This window comes from Apodemus sylvaticus, chromosome 1 (assembly GCF_947179515.1).
Source record: "Apodemus sylvaticus chromosome 1, mApoSyl1.1, whole genome shotgun sequence".
Taxonomy (NCBI): Eukaryota; Metazoa; Chordata; class Mammalia; order Rodentia; family Muridae; genus Apodemus; species Apodemus sylvaticus.
The window spans coordinates 134472731-134479396 of record NC_067472.1 but is presented as its reverse complement, the minus strand read 5'-3'; positions in this window follow the sequence as shown (position 1 = coordinate 134479396).

Here is a 6666-nt window from a genome sequence, read left to right as displayed (position 1 = left end):
TTTTTGAGAATCCTAACTCTGCTTCTCAAGATTACCCAGGAAATGCCCTAACCACTGAGCAATTTCTGCAGCCCCCCCCCCCCAACACTCCTTATTGTGACAGAATGCCACGAAGTAGAACCACGATGCTCAATTCATCGGGTCAGGCAATCAGTCCTCATTGCCTCAAACACTATTATAGTGGAGACTTTTCATTTTCTATTCTATGGCCCACGTTCTTATTCTAGGTTCAGCGGTATTCTTCCTCTTCACCCACTAGAAAGGAACCATTTTGAGTGGCCAGGGAGCCATGGAAACTTGCATCAAATACCATTCCCTATAGAGAAATTCACGTGTCCAGACCATTGCAGAAGGCTCCAGGGCACATGCCCCAAGAAATGGAACTAAATTAGTACCGTAGTGACCCTTCCTTCAATGGCAGTCATTGAGGTAGGGCTTAGCTTGGAGAGTGGTGAGGGACGCTTTTGACCATTCACCATAGAGTATTGTTTAGACGCTTAGGCTGGATTATTTCTGGGCCGATTTCTTAACAGTGACTATGAATAACAGTTGCCCTTGTTGTCTCTGCAACCTGAGTTTGTTCCTGGAATTTGGAATGAGGATGAAAGATCAGATTGGAAGCAAGTGTTAATAGCTACCATCTTAGGGTGTCTACCGCTGCGATGATGAAACACCATGAACGGGAGGCAGGAGCTGATGCTGAGGCCATGGAGGGGTGCTGCTTACTGACTTGCTCCTCATGGCTTGCTCAGCCTGCTTTCCTATAGAACCCAGGACCACTAGCCCAGGGATGGCAGCACCCACAGTGGGCTGGGACCTCCCCCATCAATTACTAATTAAGAAAAACTGCCCTATGGCTAGATTTTACAGGGGCATTTTCTCAATTTAAGTTACTGCCTTTTGGCTGATTCTAGCTTGTGTCAAGTTGACATAAAATGAGGCAGCGCAGCTACACAAGTGAGTGCATGCTTGGTTTGGCAGGCTGATCCCTTCTCTCCTTGCACCCCCTTTCCTGCATTGGATTTCTCTGGAAACTGGGGTATCCTGCAGCAGTCCTTTCATTAGGCCAAGTTATTGAATGCTTGGGCTAAAATGCAGGACTTAGATGGGAGCACCAGTAAATTAAAAGTCATTACAGCTCATTAACATTTTAATTCAAATTAATAGAGTATATTAGCTGTTCAGGCAACTCAAAAGGGCTCAGGAAGTTTGTTTTAATGGGAGGTAGCAGAGAAGGAGGCCATGCAGAATCCTGGCAACATGTGGCAGTCAGACAGCTTTTCGATGTCAGTGTTTAGGCTGAGGGTTGGAGCGTCCTTTGAAATACCAACCTGAAGCAGTGGGAGTTACCCAGAGCTGCAGTTCACCAAAGCTCTGAGACTTTACCACCACTAATCTAGCTAACGGCCTCAATACAGTCTGGCTATGAAAAAATTTCACTCAAACAGCTATGTTGATAATGATTTGCCCCACACTCTGAAGGATCACATGGAGAAGGGGTGAGCAGTAACTCGGGCATCCATGAGCATGTGTGGGCTAAGGGACATTTCTCTTAGCCCTCTTGGAGATCCTTTCATAGAAATAACATCATCTCCATTTTGCACTAGGCAAACTAAGACTTAGAGATGCTGAATTGCCTATGTGGTTCAGTTGTTGTTGTTGTTGTTGTTGTTGGTGGTGGTGGTGGTGGTGGGAATTCTGATTTAGATGCTGGAAATGCAAAGGCTCCCCCCAGAACTCTGGCAACTCTGAATCTTTGTAAACAGCACCTCCTTTGGTTTGTATCCCTTGAGATCTGCTGCGTTGGGGCTTGGGGATCAAATCCATCTTTACTTCTGTGCAGCCTCCATCGTCGACGAGGCAGTAACCGTAAATCTCAATTTGTTGTCTTTCCATGTGGAAAAGTCCTTTCAATCAATCCAGAATAAATAATAATTATCCAACATTCGGACCTAGTACCTAACATCCTTGTAGCTACAAAGCAGTGATAGTTTTGCATGTTCATTATCTCTGAAGAGGGGAGGGGGGGCCCAGAGAGAAGGAGGGAGGAGAGAGGAAGAGGGAGAGGTGGAGGGAGAGGGAGAGGAGCAAGGGGAGGGGGAGGAAAAGGGAGAGGGAGAGGAAGAGAGAGAAAGAATGTGTGTTGGGATTGAGCAGAATGGGAGGGGAATGGGAAGAGGCAAGATATCATAGTCTGGGTAGATTAATAAGCTATTGTGTTTCTGCACCTTCAATAACTGAAAGAGCCTGCCTTTTCGTTTGAAATTTACACTACATTTGAGTGTTCTTTAAAAATGCCACACTCCCCCCTTCCAAGTCGGAATCAGAGTGGTAACAATATGGAGAAACGAAGGGGCACATTTGCATTCCATTTGTAACTTTCCTACATAGCAAAATTGTAGTTTAGCCAAGGAACGAAAAGAAATATACTCAGGCAATTGCTGCAAATGTTTCTGAAATTATCAGCAAGAGATATGGGGAGGGGGTGGGAGCATGGTGACTGGAAGGGAGAGAAGGGGGAGGTGCTGTTGATTTTCTCCCCCTCTTGGAATTTTGACAAACCCTTCCGTGGGGGGGGGGGGGGCTGTGAAAGACAATTTAGAATCAAACCATGAAGTCCAGTACTAGGGAGAAGAGAACAAAGGGGAATGTTCTCCCAAGATTCCATAAAATGGCCAGTGTGCCCTCTGAGTCAGACTTCTCTGCTCACGACGGTTTGCTTGCAGCCCAGCATGGCACGCCCATCCTCGGGCATGCATGGGTAACCTGTGCGCACCATCCTTGAGTTCACCTTGAATCCCTTACCCTTGCCTCTGTTTGGATGATGGGTCTTCCATTCACAAAGCGGGGAGTGTCTGTGGAAGTCACGTGGGCCTCTTCATTCACAGACAGGGTTTGTTGCACCACTTCCGTGTGTCTGAAACTGCTGGGAGCTGGGATGTGGTGACTGAGGCAGGTGGATTACTTCCTGGTGAAGCTTGGAGTCTTCAGGTGTTTCGAAGCTGAGACTACACTCCAGCTTGCTCGTCTGCGATCAAATGCAGTGCTAGTTTTCTCTCATATATACCAGTTTCTTTCCATTTTTTTTATGCAGTTTTAACGACATTGGAAATGTGCAAGGGATAAAGACGTTCATTAATTCCTGGCTCTACACTGACGTATGATGGACAGTGATGGTTTAAAAAGATTTTTTTTTTTACATTTATCTTCATGTTGATAAAGTCATAGTCGAGAAGAGAGACGCATGGCACGCCACAACAGAGCACTTCTGTCGTGCCTAAAGAAAATGAAAATGTGCCAAGAGCAAGAAAATGGCAAAGGGTGAAGCAGGGAGAAAGTGAGAGGGTCTAAGTGCTTACTGTCTTTGCTTCATGTTGAGATGAATGTTTATATATTCCATGCATGCTCATATTTAGTATTTTAACTTTTAAAATGTATTTTCTGTTACATGTATTCATTTGTGGCTGTCCATGCCAATGTGTGAATGTGGAGGTCAGAGGACAACTTCCATGAGTTAGCTCTGTCCTTCTACCGTGGGGGTCTTGGGGATGAAGTTGGGTTTGTCATTGTTGACAGCTTGTCCCTTCCCCTTCTCTCCTACTCAAATAAGTCTGTATGGTTGTACATCCGCACTCGCCAGTCCCCATATTTTCCTTGACAAAGGAGATGTAGGAGGACTACAGAGAGACACAGGGATGAGTCACACACAGCCCCAGTGTACAGGAGTCACACACAGCCCCAGTGTACAGGAGTCACACACAGCCCCAGTGTACAGGAGTCACACACAGCCCCAGTGTACAGGAGTCACACACAGCCCCAGTGTACAGGAGTCACACACAGCCCCAGTGTACAGGAGTCACACACAGCCCCAGTGTACAGGAGTCACACACAGCCCCAGTGTACAGGAGTCACACACAGCCCCAGTGTACAGGAGTCACACACAGCCCCAGTGTACAGGAGTCACACACAGCCCCAGTGTACAGGAGTCACACACAGCCCCAGTGTACAGGAGTCACACACAGCCCCAGTGTACAGGAGTCACACACAGCCCCAGTGTACAGGAGTCACACACAGCCCCAGTGTACAGGGGTCAGACACAGCCCCAGTGTACAGGGGTCAGACACAGCCCCAGTGTACAGGAGTCACACACAGCCCCAGTGTACAGGAGTCACACACAGCCCCAGTGTACAGGAGTCACACACAGCCCCAGTGTACAGGAGTCACACACAGCCCCAGTGTACAGGAGTCACACACAGCCCAAGTGTACAAGGGTCACACACAGCCCCATTGTGCAGGAGTCACATATAACTCTAGTGTACAGGAGTCACACTTAGCCCAAGTGTACAGGACTCACACACAGCCCCAGTGTACAGGGGTCACACACAGCTCTAGTATACCGGAGTCACACACAGCCCCAGTGTACAGGAGTCACACTCAGCCCCAGTGTACAGGAGTTACATATAACTCCAGTGTACAGGAGTCACACACAGCCCCAGTGTACAGGAGTCACACACAGCCCCAGTGTACAGAATTCACACATAGCCCCAGTGTACAGGATTTACACATAGTCCCAGTATACAGGACTCACATACATGCCAGTATACAGGAGTCACACACAGCCCCAGTGTACAGGAGTCACACACAGCCCCAGTGTACAGGAGTCACATATAACTCTAGTGTACAGGAGTCACACTTAGCCCAAGTGTACAGGACTCACACACAGCCCCAGTGTACAGGGGTCACACACAGCTCTAGTATACCGGAGTCACACACAGCCCCAGTGTACAGGAGTCACACTCAGCCCCAGTGTACAGAATTCACACATAGCCCCAGTGTACAGGATTTACACATAGTCCCAGTATACAGGACTCACATACATGCCAGTATACAGGAGTCACACACAGCCCCAGTGTACAGGAGTCACACACAGCCCCAGTGTACAGGAGTCACACACAGCACAGATGAGTGCTGGACCCTGGGCCACTCATTAAACTCTTCTCTTTTAGACTTGATTCTGGGATCATGCACATTAGAGTTCAGGACCCTTTTAGAGTTCAGGACCCTCTTAGTGTCTGTTTCTGGTCTCTCTAAAGTTTCAGTTTTCTTGATGATAAATGGAGAGGATAGAAGTACTTAGTTTAAGAGTTTTAGTAAGAATGAACTAAAATAATATATCTAAAGTGTGTAGAAAGATAGCATCAACTGTGTTACAGAGAGAACTATATTTATTATAAATAAATATAATGTAAATATTATAAATAATTATAAAGCAAAATATAAAGGGCATGTTTATACATATATGAATATACAATATCTATTATATATATATATATCTCACATGTAACAGGTATCTTTAGGCAGTGAGGCTTAGGATGATTTTGATTTTCTTCCACACTATTTTCTGCCTTAAAATTTTTTCTTCAATGTTCACAAATTACTGTGTAATCAGAAAAAAAGCCATTAAAATTTGTTGCGCCTATTTTCTCTGCACTGATATCTTTTTGGCAGGGTTTAATATTCTTTCTCAATAATCCAATATAAACACACATATTTAGAAAAATTGGTTTTGCAAACAACTTCCCAACCTTTCTTTGCTATTTTGTAAGCATCTACCTAAACTTCATAGTGCAGTTTCTAAGGGAGGAAAACACGGTCCACAAAACCTTCCTCCATGCAAATTACAAGTGCTGGAGGTGTTTTGTGCTCTCTCCCTTGCACTGTCCTCTCCTGGGCCAGTCTGACTGACACCTAATTTAGATTTATTTTTGGCTGCCAGCTCTGCAGGAGAGTGGGTGTCTTACTAAGGATTTTATTGCTGTGAGGAGACACCATGGCCATAGCAACTCTTCTAAAGGCAAACATTTGATTGGGGTTGGCTTACAGTTTCAGAGGTTTAGTCCATTGTCTTCATAAAGGGGAGCATGGCGGCATGTAGGTAGACATGGTGCTGGAGAAACAGCTGAGAGTTCTACATCTGGATCCACGGGCAGCAGGAAACCATGTGTTGCACTGGGCACAGCTCGAGAGCTCACCTCCACAGGGACACACTTCCACACTTACTCCAACAAGACCACACCTCCTAATAGAGCCACTCCCTATGGGCAAGCATTCAAACACAGTCTGTGGGGTTCTTTCCTATTCAAACCACCCTAGTGGGCCTCATGCAGAGGGCCTGGATCTCCTCCCTGTCACCACTGCTCACCCCGCCTCAGTGACGGTGAAGGGAAGGCAAGCGCCTTCACTTTTCAGATCTTCAGCCATAAAGTCTTTCTTGAGGCCTCCAAATTGCTGCTTTTGAGAAGAATAACTCTCACTGTGAATGTAGCTCTGAGACCACCATCCATTTAGAGTAACTTTCAAATAAATTTATGGTTAGGAGAAGATTTGTTGTGACATAAAAGACAACCAAAGTTTTTGTTTCTCTAGCTAGCTTGTTAGCAATGGATGAAAGTCCAGATTGTCTAAATTCCAAGGACAATATGGCTACTTATCTTTATTATTATTAAAATGTTTGGGAAGACTGTTTCACAACCTGCTAATGCCACATGATCTTCTGTTTCAAATATATTTTAGAGGGCATTGGGATCCCGTGCGCCACCAAAGCTTAGTTAATGTTTAACTAACAGGGAGATAATTTTGGCAAATCTGAGTGATTACAGAGCTTTG